At 46.5% G+C, this 16,417-nt stretch overlaps 1 protein-coding gene across 2 annotated transcripts in view; it reads left to right on the top strand.

The window, feature by feature from the left end:
- The first annotated feature begins 230 nt into the window (after positions 1 to 230).
- Fndc3b (fibronectin type III domain containing 3B) overlaps positions 231 to 16,417 on the top strand; it is a 274,961-nt gene continuing 258,774 nt past the window's right edge. The window contains exon 1 of one of the 2 annotated variants that reach the window (XM_048347104.1): positions 231 to 320. The gene's annotated coding sequence lies outside the window, so the exon portion shown is untranslated. Of the gene's footprint in view, positions 321 to 1,449; positions 1,511 to 16,417 lie in introns of those variants that run through there. The other variant, XM_048347105.1, reaches the window with a different exon arrangement.

Genomic DNA, 16,417 nt, shown 5'->3' with positions numbered 1-16,417 from the left:
GGTACCCCCCCCCCACCGCCCGCCCCGCCCGCCCCGCCTGCTAGGCCCCGGAGCTCCGGCCGGCTGGGCCATTGTGGCTGCGGGTCTATTCGGCGGATTACGGCGGGGGCGGGGCCCGAATCCCCATGTGGTCCCGACATCATTGACATGGCGGAATCCCCCACCGAAGCCTCCTGGTAGTTATTTGGCGGCGGCGGCGGCGGCGGCGGAGAGCGGCGGCGGGAGCGGCGGCGGCGGGGGCGGCAGGGCTCCTCCGGCTGGGAAGGCGCAGGCGACCCGGTGTGTGGGCGCCTGGAGCCCCCGTTGCAGCCCCGGGGAAGGTAAGGCGAGGCTGGGCGTGCAGCGGCGGTGGGCAGCGGAGACGGGCACCGGGCTGGGGGCCGGGATGGAGACCGGGGGCTGGGGCTGGGGCCGGGGGCCGGGGGCCGGGGACCGGGACCTGGGACCCTTGGCCGGGGACTCGCGCTGGAAGTCCGGCCGGGCGGACGCCGAGTCCGGCCCCGTGCGGTCCCGTCCCGGGCGCGCTGCGGGCTTCCCGGGGAAAACTTGGCGCCGGAGTCCCGGAGAGCCGGGGAGCCCGGGCGGGGGGCTCTCGCCCCCTCCCCTGCTCGCGAGGTTTGGGGCCGGGAACGAAAAGGGCGGGTCGCCGCGTAGGAGAAAAGAAAGGTGGGCGACGAGCCCCCTCCGCCCGCAGCTCCGGGGCGCGGAGTGCGCGCCCCCCGGGGCCCAGGGATCTTCGACGTGTCACTTTCCGCGGGGCCTTTCCACATGGCGGCGGGCGGGGGCCGCGCTGCGCTGCGCTGGGCGGTGGGGTCTGGGGTGTGCGCGGGGGCCCGGGGTGTGTGTGTGTGTGTGTGTGCGTGCGTGCATGTGCAAGTGCGGGGTCCAAGGCGCCGGTGTGTGTGTGTCCGCGCGCGTGCAGGGTGCGTGGCCCGGGGTATGTGTGTGCGCGGGGTTTGTGCGGGGTGCGGGGTCGAGGGTGTATCTGCGGGAGGTGTGCAGGGTCCTGGGTACGGGGTCCAGAGTGTACTGCGAGATGGGTGCGTGGTCCTGGGTCTGTGTGCGGGATGTGTGCGGGTTCCTGGGTGTGGGATTCAGGGTGTGTATGCGGGGTGCAGAGTCCCGTGTGTGTATTTGTGTGTGCGCGCGCGTGTAGTGTGTGCGGGGTCCAGGGTGTGTGTGTGTGGCTTGTGCGGAGTGCTCTGTCTGGGGTGTGTGTGCGGGGGTCCGGGCGCCCTCACCCGGGACGCCGGCGGGAGGGTCCCTTGCCCGCCCCCCGCCCCCGCCCCGCCGGGCTCCCCGAGACACTCCCCGCCTCGCGGCCGGCCACCTCCGCGCGCCACGTCCTCCTCCTCCCCGGCCCCCCGGGCTCCCCCCGGGCAGGGGGCGGGAACCGGCGGCCGTGGCCGGACTTGGCGAGCCGGACGGCTGGAAGCGCGGGCGGGGGCGCGGGGCGCGGCGGGAAGCAGCGAGCGACTCTCGGTGCGTGCGCGGGGCCTGCGGAGCTCGGGTCAGTCGGTCGCCGAGGGGCGCCCGGGCCGGGGTGGGGTGCGGTGGGGCGGGGCGGGCGGAATGCGCGCCCCGGGGCGGCGGGGAGGGCTGGGGCTGCGCGGGCAGGCGGGCATGGGGAGGGCCTGTCACTCCCAGCGGGGCCGGGACGCGGGGCCAAACCTCGCCGACTTTGCCGGGGCCCGGGGCCCGCGCTCCCCTCGCCCCCGGAGCCCCCGGAGCGGGCGGCGCCCAGCGGGGCGACTTGGGGGAGTGCGCCGCGGCCCGGGGAGGTTTTCGAATCTTCGCTGGCTCCCTGGCGTCCCAGACGGAGGAAAGCGTCTGGCATTTTGTCCAGACGCGGCCCATGGCAGACTTCCTTAAGTTTCAACTTTTATTTTCTTTGCTCTTCAGCCCAGCTTTTTTTTTTTTTTCCTTCCTTCTTTCTTTAAACAAAATGTAGAATTTTGGCTGCGGTGGGGCCGCCGCTGGAGAAAAAAAAAATAAAAAGCCTACGTTTCTCTCCCCATCCCGGTTGGTCTCTAGCACCCCCTCCCAGGCTTAATCATACTTTGGAACGGGTGAGGTCTTTTGTTGGGGGGGGGGGGAACTCCTGATTGCTTGTCTGTTTATTTTTTAATGTGCAACTAATTTGATTTGAATTTTCTCGTTTCCGGGCCTTGCTAGGGAGCGCTAAGGGAGAAGGGACGGTGCCTCTTTTCTTTTTCTAAATGTGGCAAGAGGTGGGGCGCCGGGAGCGGGAGGCTGTGGTGTGGGAAGTCAGAAGGAGCAGACAGACCCGGAAGAAAAGAAATCTGTTCTGGAATAACCTTTTCCCCTCCTTCTTTTTTCTTTTTCTTTTCCTTTTTTTTTTTTTTTTAAAGACTTTAGGCCTTGAGTAAAATTGCATGGATCTGTTCTGATTTCTATTTCCTGAGTTCCTCCTGGGCAACCCCAAGTTGAAGCATGGGTATAGCATGGGTACCCTGATTTTTGTGCCCCCCTTTTTTACGGGGGGTGGGGTGGGGAGGTTTGGTTCCTTCTCATAGGAGGCTGACTCTGGAAGCAGTAAATTTCCTGGCTCCTTGGCAGCAGCCGCTGAGGAAGGTGAAGTCTCTGGGCAAGTTTCTGGCCCTGTAAGGGGACCTCGCCCATGGGGGCACAATTCTCACTTTGTTTAGACATCGGAGGGGGAACCCACAAGCCTACTAAGAATGAAGTAGAGCTAGCAAACAAAATAAAACTCAGAAATGCTGTCATTATTAAATTGTTTTTAGCTCACGTGTGTGCTTTTGAAGCCTGTTGGTTTTAAATGCTCTTGAGAGTAAAAACAGAATTCCTGTGTTCATTTAAGAGAAATGTTCTAACTGCGAGATCTCCTGAAATAGGGGGTTGTCGCCTCTAATGACAGCCCATGCAGTTGCAGAAAGAGATTCCGGTAATCTTTGAAGACAGATTTTATAAATAGCACACTGGAGAGCCAGGCTGTATTGGAGAGCCAGTCGCTGGGGTTTCTGGAAGAATCTTTGGGATCTGCTAGGAGCTCCGGGAGCCCAGGAAGTTGTTTACTCTGTAGCTGAGTTTGTGGCTGGGTCATAGAAACATTTGAAGAAGATCTTTAGAAGTAACAAGAAAGACCTTCCCAAACTTTTCTCAGTATTTGAAGAGGATGCTTAGAAGTAACAAGAACTTCCCAAACTTTTCCAGGTAGGAAAATAAGTCCAGGGAGAGGGAGGGGCTGGTTGAAGATCACTCTATAGAATTGCTTAAATGGCTGTTCTTCTTTAGGTAGGGAATGTGTCCATCTCTAGTGTCTCTTACATTCTTCCATTAACATTTGAATAATCTTTAGGTAGCAGCTTTAGATGTATCCTTTCCAAATGGGCATTGTGGTTTGCTGGAACTAAGTAACCAACCCCAGACTAAGTAGCCAAAGGCAACTCTGTGGTGTGTGAGGTGTGTGAAGTGAAATGTCTGCCTTGATGGAAAGGGTTGTTTCTGTTGTTCAGCAGGAGAGCCACCATACCGGTGTGGTCACTGAGGAACTGCCTTTTACGTTTAGTTTGCTTTCAGGAATTTTAAACTTAAAATCGCCAGTTACGGCTAGTGAATGCCATGTTGGACAGCACAAGAGAGTCTTCTGACTCCCAGATCTGCTCACATTATCTGGGTCATAGTGTTTTTGGAACTTCCTTGATCAGTCTTTTTCTTCTACATGGATATAAGATGCTTGCTTGGTTGATTGGTTGGATGTGTTATTACTGGGGCTTGAACTCAGGACCTGGGCATTGTTCCTGAACTTATTTGCTCTAGGCTAGAGATCTAGCCTTTGAGCCACAGCTCCACGTCTGGCTTTTTGGTAGTTAATTGAAGATAAAAGTCTTACAAACTCTGGGGTGGCTTTGAATCATGATCCTCAAATTTAGCCTCCTTGGTGGCTAGGATTATAGGTGTGAGCTGCCAGTGCCTGTCTTATAAGAATGCTTTAGATCCAGCTTTTCCAAAGCATCTAAAGGGGGCCTGGGAATATGGCCTAGTGGCAAGAGTGCTTGCCTCATATACATGAAGCCCTGGGTTCAATTTCCCAGCACCACATATACAGAAAACGGCCAGAGGTGGCGCTGTGGCCCAAGTGGCAGAGTGCAAAAAGAAGCCAGGGACAGTGCTCAGGCCCTGAGTCCAAGCCCCAGGACTGGCAAAAAACAAAAAAACAAAAAACAACAACAACAAAACTAAAGGCTGAGTTAGCTACACCTCCACTTTTCTGTCATAATGAAGTGGATCAATAGGCACATTATTATTTTTCTTCTGCCAGTCCTGGGGCATGGACTCAGGGCATGAGCACTGTCCCTGGCTTCTTTTGCTCAAGGCTAGCACTCTACCACTTGAGCCACAGCTCCACTCTGGTGTTTTCTATTTATGTGGTGTTGAGGAATTGAACCCTGGGCTTCATGCCTGCAAGGCAAGCACTGTGCTGCTGAGCCACATTCCCAGCCCATTCTTCTTAATGCTTACATATTACAGTTAAAACTGATGGGAAACTTGAAATGACGTTTCATTTGGTCTTTTAAATAATAAGCTTGTTTGGTTTAATGGAATAAAAGAGTTTAGGTGGTAGGAAAGATGAAAGGTCCCTTTAGTTTGGAATAAACAAATGACTCCTCCATACCTCTTTTCATGAGACAGTTGTTAAGAGATTTTCTAAGTGTCAGGCCAACTATCATTCCCTTTTCCTTTCACAGTTGCAAATTTAATCAGGAGAATTGTTTAACTTTTGAATATAAAATGAAAATAGCTAGTACAAAGAGCACATGGTCAAAGAGTTTTCTGGTTAGTAGATCTAATTTAAATCTTTTGTACTTTGAGAGTTTCATTTGGTAAAAGGAACATCAAAAACTTTCTGCCTTTGTATGAAATGGTGGGAATTCTACCTCATATTAAATAAAGTAAGCATTCATTCATCTCAGTTGGATTTTGTCCATAAATATGCAGCTAGCACAATGCCTTTAAAATAATTTTATTGTTGTTATTAAGGTGTTGTATAGAGGAGTTACCATTTCATAACACAATACCTTTTTTTTTTTTTGGAGGGGGTGCTATTCTTAGAAAAAGACAAATGAAACAATGATGATTTTTAACTGGGATTTTAAAAGAGGCAACTTCCAGGTCTAGCATAAAGACTGCTACATCTCCCATACCCACCTTAGTTACAGTGCTGTCCCGGGGTAATTGTAGGTCATACTCTTGACTCTGGAGCATTATCTGATCCTGAATGACTTAGGTCAGTGAGTCAGCTTTAAACTGACTATATTCATTTTGTGGGTTGCATTGCTTGAAGCTTATTGAAATTGTAAACTCAACTCCAGTTAAGAGACTGTTTAAAGCTGGGCCCTGGTGCCTCATACCTGTAATGTAATCCTAGCGACTCAGGAGGCTGAGATCTGAGGATCACAGTTCAAAGCCAGCCCAGGCTGGAAGTCTGTAAGATTCATCTCCAATTAACCACCAAAATCCAGAAGTGAAAATGTGGCTCAAGTGGTTAAAGGTCCAGTCTTGAACAAAAAAAGGGATAGTGCCCAGACCTTGAGTTCAAGTCCCAGTATTGGCATGAATGCAAACACATACACACACATACATGCACACACGCACGCACACACACACACACATTGAGAGCTGAACATCTTGTTGGTACCCTTTTTTGACCATTGTGAGTACTGTACTATTTTCTTTCTTTCTTTTTTTTTTTTTTTTTTTGCCAGTCCTGGGCCTTGGACTCAGGGCCTGAGCACTGTCCCTGGCTTCTTCCCGCTCCAGGCTAGCACTCTGCCACTTGAGCCACAGTGCCGCTTCTGGCCGTTTTTCTGTATATGTGGTGCTGGGGAATTGAACCTAGGGCCTCGTGTATCCGAGGCAGGCACTCTTGCCACTAGGCCATATCCCCAGCCCAGCACTGTACTATTTTCAAAGAGCCAGGATAAGAACCATTTATAAATAGAAGTTTCTAGTCCTAGGAGAGTGCCAAATATAGGAAACAAAATTTAACCCATGTGTATGGTTCTGTTTGTAGGACACGAGATGCTTAATAGGAATGAGAATTTAACAGAATCTTTTTTTGTGTTTTTTTTTTTTTTGAGTATTGTTAGGTAGCTCAGGATGACCTTGAACTCACTAACCAAAACTAGCATTGAACTTCTGATCCTCCTGCCTCAGCCTCAGGAGTGCTGTGACTTCAGGCATGTAGCAGCCACTGTGCTGGCTATTTTACTGTCATCTTAAAGATGTTGAATGATGGACAGAGATTAAGGACCACCTTTGGGCATTATTCACTTTTCCTTATGTATTTGCAAATTGAATCTGAAGAATTTAAATTGTCTATTATCCAGATGTGAAATTAAAATATCAAGCATCAGTTTGAATTTTGAAAATCTGTCCTTGGAAGAGAAAGTTTGCTTTTAAGTTGTGTGCCCTGATAACCTTCGGACATCGTGGAGCCTAGGTTTCTAATTGAATAGGAATATAATTGCATCAGACCTTTCTAAATGCCTGTCCACAGGGACCAACCAGTCAGTGAATTGAGTGAACAGAGGTAAAGCTTTATACAAACTTTAGTAGTTGTTGAGGCTGAGATCTGAGGATTGAGGTTTGAAGCCAGCCAGGCAGAAAAAGTCTATAAGACTGTTGTCTCCAATTAACCAGCAGAAAGCCAGAGGTAGAAGTGTGGTTCAAGCGGTGGGACTACCAGCCTTGAGTGAAAAAAGCCAACTGAGAGGACAAGGCCTTGAGTTCACACTTAGGTACTTACACACACACACACACACACACACAGAGTAAAACCAAGTGTCAGTCTAGTCAAGTATATTCAGCCATCAGCCACTGCAAATGGGAGATACTGCTCAATTTAAAAATGCATCAGTCTTGGAATTTAACTGCGATATGGTAGCATTCTTTAAGTTCTGGATGGAATTTGATGTTCTCTGGCCGGAGAGGGCACCTTTTTTTTCTGCTAAGGGCCATTTGGATATTTATAACAGTGGAATGGACTATACAGACTTAAAGTACAAACAGAGCAGGCATGTCTTGTCCCAGGACGCTTGGGTGTCTCCTCAAGCGAATGGTTCCTTACTTCTGCTGTAAGTCACAAAGAATTAGTCTGTGTGAGTGTAGGTGACACTGTTGAACCAAATGTGGCATCAGTTGAGGTTCAGAGATGTATGGGTAAGTTTAAGATGCCTCCTGGGCTGGGAATATGGCCTAGTGACAAGAGTGCTTGCCTTGTATACGTGAAGCCCTAGGTTCGATTCCTCAGCACCACATATATATAGAGAAAGCCAGAAGAGGCGCTGTGACTCAAGTTGGTAGAGTGCTAGCCTTGAGCAAAAAGAAGCCAGGGACAGTGCTCAGGCCCTGAGTTCAAGCCTCAGCACTATCCCCCCCAGCACCCCCCCAAAAAAAAAAAAGATGCCTCCTGCTCAAACAAAGTTTTTATTTCCCACATGGTAGTTCTAGACCAAGGTCTCTGTTAATGGAATATTCTACTGTGTTCTTACTGTTGTTCTGGCAAAGGGAAGGCAAATTTCTGTTGACAGGCAGTGGTATTTTGCTCATGTTTTTGGAATGTTGTGTAGCCGAGCATCCACCAGCAAGCCGGAGCGGGATGGAGGGTGTCATTGCGGCTCCTTGTCCCTTCTGAAATTTGAGAAGGAGGAAAATTGGAGCACCTTCAGTCTGTCTCAAACTGAACTTGGATTAGAATTTAAGCTCCCAAATGAGTGTTGAATGTACATGTGCATCTGTGTTTTGGCTTTGGGAGGAGAGGTAATGATTCAGAAAAGTTTACTTAATAAATGTCACTGATACATTAACAGTTACTAAAAGCTTTCTGTTGAAAATGATTGTCTAGAAAATGGTCCTCATATTTGAACAAATGTAGCTCTTTTTGTTGTTTTATGCTGGTACTGGGACTTGATTTCAGGGCCTGGCACTGTTCCTTAGTTTTTTTGTTCAAGGCTGATGCTGTACCACTTGAATCACACCTCTACTTCCAGTATTTTGGTGGTTTACTGGAGATAAAGTCTCATGGGTTTTCCTGCCTGGGCTGACTTTGAACTGTGATCCTCAGCTCTCAGCCTCCCAAGTACTTAGGAGTACGGGAGTGAGCCACTGGTGCCAGCAAATGTAACATGTACTTAAAAAAATTATTAGTTGTACAAAGTGGTTACAATTCCATAAGTCAGATTATGAGTCCAATGCTTTTTGGTCAATATCACTCCTTTCTTCATCCCCTCCCTCCCTCCAGTCTCTACCCTCAAGTAAATGCAGCATGTTTGAGAAGCAATTGAGTATTCTAAAGTGGCAGGAAATAAAATGATTCGATTTATTCATAATATACTTAGATCTTCCACAGCCTGTGAAAGAAGTCCCTGTCTAAAATAACTCCATTGTTCTGCATGAAACTAATTAGGAACTTGCAATTAACCAGGCAAAGCTAGGACACAGTTTGGCTTCTTGTTCCATAGAAAAGGTTTTATCTAAATATGAACTTCAGAAATATTTACTTAATTAAGGGAACAAACCATTTTTAAACACTTCTGTAAAAGTGTTTTAAAAGCCTGTAAGCCAGGCATAGTGGCTCATACCTGTAATTAATTCCAGATACTTAGGAGGCAGAAATTGGGAGTTTTGCAGTTTGAGGCCAGTTTTGGTGGAAAGCTTAGTGATACCCTCATCTTAACTAATAAAAAGCTGTTTATGGTTGGGCCCATCTCCGATCCCAGATATGGGATGACACAAAGAGAAGGATCGTGGTCCAGGCTGTTCTGGACAAAAATTCAACCCCAGTACCACAAACAAAACAAAGCCCTGTAAAAATGCAGTGTGGGCCGAGGCTGGTTTTGTTGCTGGGTCCTCCTGTAGATGGAGACCCTGGGAAGAAGGCTGCTGCTGTGTGTGGATGTTGTTAAATAGTATGGATTTCCCCTGTGCCAGCATGTGCCTGGTCGATTTGAACTCAGAACACACACTTGGCGGCGCTAACAATGTGCAGAACGAATCGAATCGCCACAAGATAGTACCCGGCTCCCGACACCATTAGAATGCAGTTCTGTCTCTCTGAGTTTTTCTGTTGACATTTGCTTTTGCTACTTCCAATTTCTTCTATAGTCTGGAAGTACTTGGTGGCATAACGGTAAGGGTAAGTGGTAAATGTTGAGGGCTGGCATGATTGCCTTTAGCTGCCCATCTCCTCCATCTCTGCTTCCTCACAGCAGCTGTTTGTGCGGGCACACCCATCATACACCCTTCTCTACCTTGAATCGAGCAAGGCCTTCTTGGGCAGCTTAGTTCCAGGTATTGTCTGATCTGAACAGCAATATTGAAAAAAATAAATCTCACTACACTTTTTATTTTATGTTCAGTTACTTACACATGAGATTTCCTCCCTCCTAAGGTTGTCTGTTCCCCCCCCCCTCTCTCTCCCCCTCTCCCTCTCTCTCTCTCCCTCTCTTTCTTTATTGTTGTTCATGGGGCTTGGACTCAGGACATAGGCGCTGTACCTGAGCTTTTCTGCTTAAGGTTAGTGCTCTACCACTTTGAACTACTGCACCACTTACAGTTTTCTGTGACTGATTGGAGATAGAGTCTCATGGCTTTTCCTGCCTGGACTGACTTTGAGCCACAATCCTCAGATCTCAGCCTCCTGAGTTGCTAGGATTACAGATGTGTGAGTCTCTGGCGCCCCCTTATTCCTTGTCTCTCTTGATTGACTTGTAGAGTGATTGTTTTAGTTATTTTGGTGTGTGTGTTGTGGGGGGTGGTGCTTGGACAGTAATGGGGTACTAGGCATTATCCCCTAGTTATTTCTGCTCCAGGCTAGCACTCTACCATTTGAGCCACAGCTCCACTTTTGGCTTTTTGGTGGTTCATTGGAGATTAGAGTCTTATGAGTTTTCCTGCCTGGACTGGCTTTGAACTGTGATTCTCAGAATCTCAGCCTCTCGAGTAGCCAGGATTACAGGTATGAACCACTGGTGCCTGATCTTTGAGTGTGTGTGTGAGTGTAAGTGTATGTCACATATTTGGGTTGAACCCAAGGCCATGAACCAGGGCTTCATGCATGCTTGAAAATACTGTACCACTGAGTGACACCCCAGCCCAGCTCCTGGGTTTTCATGTTTAGTTGCTGACTGGATTCCCAGGTTGAATTTCAGCCGGGGACCCCTCAAGTAGGCAATTACGGCTTCTTCTACTGAGCTGATCTTTGAAACATGGACTGTGTTACAGACCTTTTGTTGTTCCCATAGTTTTCTTTCTTTTTTTTTTTCTCATGGGAGGGAATAAATACTTAACTAAACAAATTAAAACAAAGGCATGAGTCACCTTCTGTGTAAAGCTTGCTTCTCTTGTACTGTTATCTGAAAGAAATAAAAGTTATCCCAAGGGTATGTAGACTTTGTCATGTCTGTTTGAAAGTTGAAGTTGAAAATTTGAGCAAGCACCTCTTAAATCTGTTCCCCAAAATAACACTCTTAATTGTGTATGCTTTGCTTGTTTATAGGATCAATTTGAGAATTATACCTTAAGATAATGTGTAAGGTAACTTTTCAGAGGTTTGTGGTCATTTAAAATTATCTTTCTCTAGTGAAATTCTAAAGGGGAGGTTCTAAGGCTCTCCTTTACCTGCTGTGCCCCGAAGCTGTTGGGGACCAGCTGGGAGCTAATGCTGGGTGCTGCTGGCCAGCCTAGTTTTGTTCCCAGACTAAGCCATGGAAGGATGCAGACAGCAGGCTGGGAAAGAATTTGGTTGGAGTGACCTCAGCCTTTGCAGATGGAGTTAAAGCCTTTCTGATAAGAGAAGAATCTCCCGGGGATGTTACCAGCCTGTGTTTGGGGTGGGCGTTGTGTGGGGCTAGTATTCTTTACATCTGCAATAGGATCTGGGAATCTTGATTTTATCAAGACCTTTGGGTGAATGCTAAGGTGATACAGGCTCGGATAATTCAGGCTTGGGGAGTTGGCCCTTTTGCTAATCTAGCTCTTAAAGTTTGTTTTTTCCTTCTTTTTAATGTGATGCTTAGAAAGAAGAGGTAGGTCCTGAGATCAACGCATCTCAGGATCTAGGGAAGAACTGATCCCAGTGGTTTTGTTTGGTTTTTGTTTGAACTCAGAGCCTTAGTTGTTTTGCTCAAGGCTGATGCTAGGCCACTTGAGACACAGCTCCACTTCTAGATTTTTGTTTGCTAATTGGAGCTGAGTCTTGCAGACTTTCCTGTCCTGGCTGGCTTTGAAGCTCAGTTCTCATATCTCAGCCTTCTGAATGGCTAGGATTACAGCAGAAAAGCTAAGCTATAGCCACTGGCCCATGGCCTAGCAGGTTTTTTATTGGCTTGTGCTTGTGTGTTTGTGAAAACAGAGGTTGGCTACTGACAGTTTTGTATAGAAATGAAAGTACTGGTACCTTTAGTTATTTTTTTTTAAATTAAATTTTATTGACAAGGTGATGTGCAAAGGGGGTACAATTACATAATAAGGTAGTGAGTACATTTCTTGTCATATTTGTTACACCCTTCCTCATTTTTCTTTCCCTTCCCTAGTTCAGGTAAGCATATATACAATATCCAGTGGTACCTTGTACTTCTAACCACTGACCTCAGTGAGATTTAGCATTATAAATTATAATCAGGGATGGGTTGATTATATTAGAACACGTTACATACATATGGATGGAAATGTCACAAAGAAGTCCTCCCTTGTATAACTGCATAGTGCATACTAAAGTAATAGAAAATAAGACTAATCACCAAGCACTTCCATAGAAGTACGTATCGCATCTCTTGTGTACCATATGTATTTATTACAATAACTCTTTAAAAAAATTTTTTTTTGGCCAGTCCTAGGGCATGAACTCAAGGCCTGAGCATTGTCCCTGGCTTCTTTTTGCTCAAGGCTAGCACTCTGCCAACTTGAGCCACAGTACCACTTCTGGCCTTTTCTATATATGTGGTGCTGAGGCAAGCACTCTTGCCACTAGGCCATATTCTTAGCTCCTATTACAATAACTCTGAAGATTTTTTTTTTTTGGCTGCCCTGGGTCTTGCACTTGGCCTGGGCACTTTCCTGGAACTACTTTTTGCTCAAAGCTAGCCACAGTGCCACTTCTGGATTTTTCTAAGTAATATATTGGAGATAAGAGTCTCAGACCTTTCCTGCCCAGGCTGGCTTTGAACTGTGATCCTCAGATCTCAGCCTCTTGAGTAGCTAGGATTACTGGCGTGAGCCATAGGCGCCTGATTGATACTTTAATTTTGTATAGAATTTTTCGCTATTCATGGCAGAAGCTTGTACAATACTGGGAATCCCAAGAATAGAAGAAAATGTTAAAAACACAAAACAAAACAAAACACCTGTCTTTGTCACCTAGACCAGTTGTAGCACTTCGCTTATCAGCCTAATGCTGCCGCTAGCAGCTGACATTCATCTTACCTGTTTAGCCAGGCTGGTACCATGCGTGTTTGTCTTACCAGGTAGCTAAATACTAATAACATTTTATAGTAAAATGCTTTGCTGGCACAAACATAAAGTATATTATTTTGATACAATACTTACACTCTGGACATTCTTAAGAGGGAGATTTTCCTTAAGAGGGAGGGGTCCTTTTCTGTCATAGCCAGGTCAGTCTAGAATGAGAGAAACCAGAGAACAAAAGCATATTCTATGGACACAAATGTACAGGAAACTCAGTTCAGTGACTGGGAAAATGGAGTGAAGTTTTCTCTCAACTTACACACACACACACCCCTCCACGGGAGACAGTCAGTCCCTTCACTTGGTGGTAATGGGCATTTACTCATCTGGATGCTCTTTCATTTGAGTGGCTTTGAGTGGACCTGGAATTTGCACCTGGCACAGCAAGTCCTATTCTGAATTTGAAGCCTTTTTCCGAGGTTGGCAGTGTGCGGCAGTCTGGGTTGCAGTGCAGGAGCCACAGGTGTGGGTGGGCCAAGTCCAGGCCTGGCTGGAGGGAGTCTCACTGGGGCTGCTAATTAGAAGTGACCTGGGTATTCTAGGAGACCTAGGCCTTTCCAGGTTAAAGCTGGGGAGCTGGCAGCCCTAAATGCTTCCTTTGTTACCAGTCACTTAGCTTTCTGCTCCATCTTTAGAAATTGAGTTCACCAGAGGTGAGGTGAGGTGAGGACAGAGACCAGCGGTATGGACCTGGACCAAGTGAGGCTGTCAGCCCAGGGAGACCCTCGGCTGCCCCACTCGAATTCTCATCCTTGGCCCCTGCAGTTGGTGTATAAGCCCAACTCAGGATGGCCTAAGATTAAACTTGTTTTGTATGTGCCAGTACTGGGGCTTCAACTCCGTCAGGTCTTTATACTCTTGGCGTTTTTACTCAGGCTTAGCTCTCTACCACTTGAGCCACATCTCTACTTCTTGCTTTTTGCTGGCTAACTGGAAATAAGAGCCTCTCACACTTTTATTTCCTGGGCTGGCTTTGAACTGTGACTCTCAGCTTCCTGAGTAGCCTGGATTACAGGTGTGATCCATGAATACTTAGCTCTTTTCTAAAAGCTTACACTAGTTAGTCAATAAGAGATATTACTGTTGCATTTGTACACATTTTTAGTATATTTTAGTCACTCTCATCTTCTTTCTCACTGTCCCTTCCTGCTGGATTAAATTCATCCTTAGGAGTGATTACTTCTCTGTATTTGTGTCTGTATGTGGTATTAGGATTTGAACTCAGGACCTCAAGCTCTCACTTGACTTGTTTAGCTCATCACTGGCATTCTGCCACTTGAGCCACACATTTATTCTGGCTCTTCTGCCTAGAAACATGATCCTCCAGATTTCAGCTTTCTGAGTTTCTAGGATTATAGACATGAGCCACTGGCACTCAAGCTTGCCAGTCTTTTTTTTTTTTTTTTTTTAAATCACAGTGGGAAAGGGGCAAATAACAGAGATAGGGGCTTGTCTTGCTCTGTATGATTGAATGAACCAGTGCTAGACCTCAATGCTGGGGGAAAAATAACATCTACATAAAACCCATTTTTTTTTTTGAAAGCCTGTTTCAGTGACTGTAGGCTAACAGATGAAAATAAAAGGCTTTCTTCAGAGCTCCACCTCAGAGCGAGCCTTGGGCCATGTTAATAATGGCAATCCCATTATTTTCCTACAGTAGACAGGAAATACTGTCTACACCCATTAGATTTGTTTGAGTGACCCCTGACTGAGAAGGAAGCAAATTTAATTTTCTGACTTGCAGGGGCAAAAAAAATAGCATATAGTGTGATATAGAGGTTGATAATTGGGCTGGAGTAAGAACAGTATCATTCTTAGACACTTGAGATTCTTAATATCAATTATCAGGACATCTGGCCCAGATTGCGATCATGAATGGACAGATATGCGCTGTGGTGTAGACAGCTGGGTTGATGTCAGACCTGGCCCAGTTCTGGACGTGTGTGTGTGTGTGTGTGTGTGTGTGTGTGTGTCTGTGTGTCTGTGTGTGTGTATGTCAGTTTTGGGGCTTGAACTCAGAGCCTGGGCCCTGTCTCTGATCTTTTATGATCAAGGGTGGTACTCTACCACTTGAACCACTGCTCCACTTCTGGCTTTTTGGTGGCTAGTTGGAGATAAAGAGTCTTATGGATTTTCCTGCCTGCACTGGCTTCAAACCATGATCCTCAGATCTCAGCCTCCTGAGCAGCTAGAATTACATGCCACTGCTGCCTGGCTGGACTTTTAACCACATGGCTGGCAAGCAACCAGTCTTTCACACATCTCTCTACTAGGAGGAAGGCTTTGTTGCTTCTCTCTTTCAGATTGATTTTCTTTTTCCCAAAGTAACATTTGTGTTACTTTGCATAGTCATCAGGGAAGTCAGTTACTTTGTGGTTTCTGTGAAAAGAAGAAAAATAAAATATTTTGTGGATACTGTGTCTTGAACTCAGCCCTGGACACTGTCGTTTAGTTTTTTCACTCAAAGCTGATACTCTACCACTTGACCCACAGTTTCACTTCTGGCTTTTTTTTCTTTCTAATTTGGAGATAAGAATCTCATAGATTTTTCCTGTCCAGAGTGGCTTTGAACTCTGGCCCTCATATCTCAGCTTCTTTTTTTTTTTTTTTTTTTGGCCAGTCCTGGGCCTTGGACTCAGGGCCTGAGCACATTGTCCCTGGCTTCTTCTTGCTCAAGGCTAGCGCTCTGCCACTTAAGCCACAGCGCCACTTCTGGCCATTTTCTGTATATGTGGTGCTGGGGAATCGAACCCAGGGCCTCATGTGTACGAGGCAAGCACTCTTGTCACTAGGCCATATCCCCAGTCCATATCTCAGCTTCTTGAGTAGCTAGGGTTATAGGTGTGAGCACTGGTACCCAGAAAAAGTTGGTGTAATTGTTACAAAATAAAAAGACAAGGGAACATACTCATGTTCATTATCATGGGTAAAGATGCGATTTCTCATCTCAATATGATTTCTACTACTACATTTTTATGTGCTTTGCTTAGGAATGAGATTGCACTTGAGTCATACCCCCACACTGAGAATTGGGGTTTAAAAGTGGCTGGACTCTTGCAGACTATCTGATTTCTTTTATTTATAATAGATCTGGTCCTTTTAAAATGTGGCAAGAAACCAGGACACGAACACAAGTTAGGCATTATTGTTTATTTTTCTGAGTTAATAGCACAATTGGCTTTGCCATGGAAAAGTAATCATTGCAGACATTTTTACATGTTAACCTATATAAACTTAACCTTTCAGCATAATGGTATTTTTTTTTCCAGGATGCTGGCCGGATGATTGCATAGAAGGATGTTTGTCCACAGTCGAGTGAATGAAGGCATTCAAATAGTGGCTGTGTATCACTTATTCCTTTGTTTTTGAATTATTTGGTCAGTAAGTGAGAACTTTCATTGTGAAATGCTTCAAAGTAGTTAGGTGTCTTTTAACCTTTACCTATAGGGAACAGCCATTTGGATTTTGCAAAAATGAAGGCGTAGTTAGGAAGTAATGTTACTGGTAACAGGCTTTGACCTTCCATGACTTGTGTTGTTTATTAAATACATTTTGCTTCTTCCAGAATCCTTTCCATCACGAGGAGAATGTCCCCTCTCTTTGTTTGTTTTGTTTTGTTTTTTGGACAGTCCTGGGGCTTGAACTCAGAGCCTGAGCACTGTCCCTGGCTTCTTTTTGCTCAAGGCTAGCACTCTCCTACTTGAGCCACAGTGCCACTTCTGGTGCTGGGGTGCCGAGGAATGGAACCCAGGGCTTCATGTATACAAGGCAAACACTTTACCACTAGGCCATATTCCCAGCCCTGTCCCCTCTCTCTTAGGGTTCTCATGACTCAGTTTTGTTAACCTCTGAGTCAGTACAGGCAATGAAAAGGTGGTGGATTTTGACTTAACATGATAGATTTGCCTCT

This window comes from Perognathus longimembris, chromosome 5 (assembly GCF_023159225.1).
Source record: "Perognathus longimembris pacificus isolate PPM17 chromosome 5, ASM2315922v1, whole genome shotgun sequence".
In the NCBI taxonomy this organism is placed as follows: domain Eukaryota; kingdom Metazoa; phylum Chordata; class Mammalia; order Rodentia; family Heteromyidae; genus Perognathus; species Perognathus longimembris.
The sequence above is the reverse complement of the archived record's forward strand: the minus strand, read 5'-3'. Positions and strand labels throughout refer to the sequence as shown.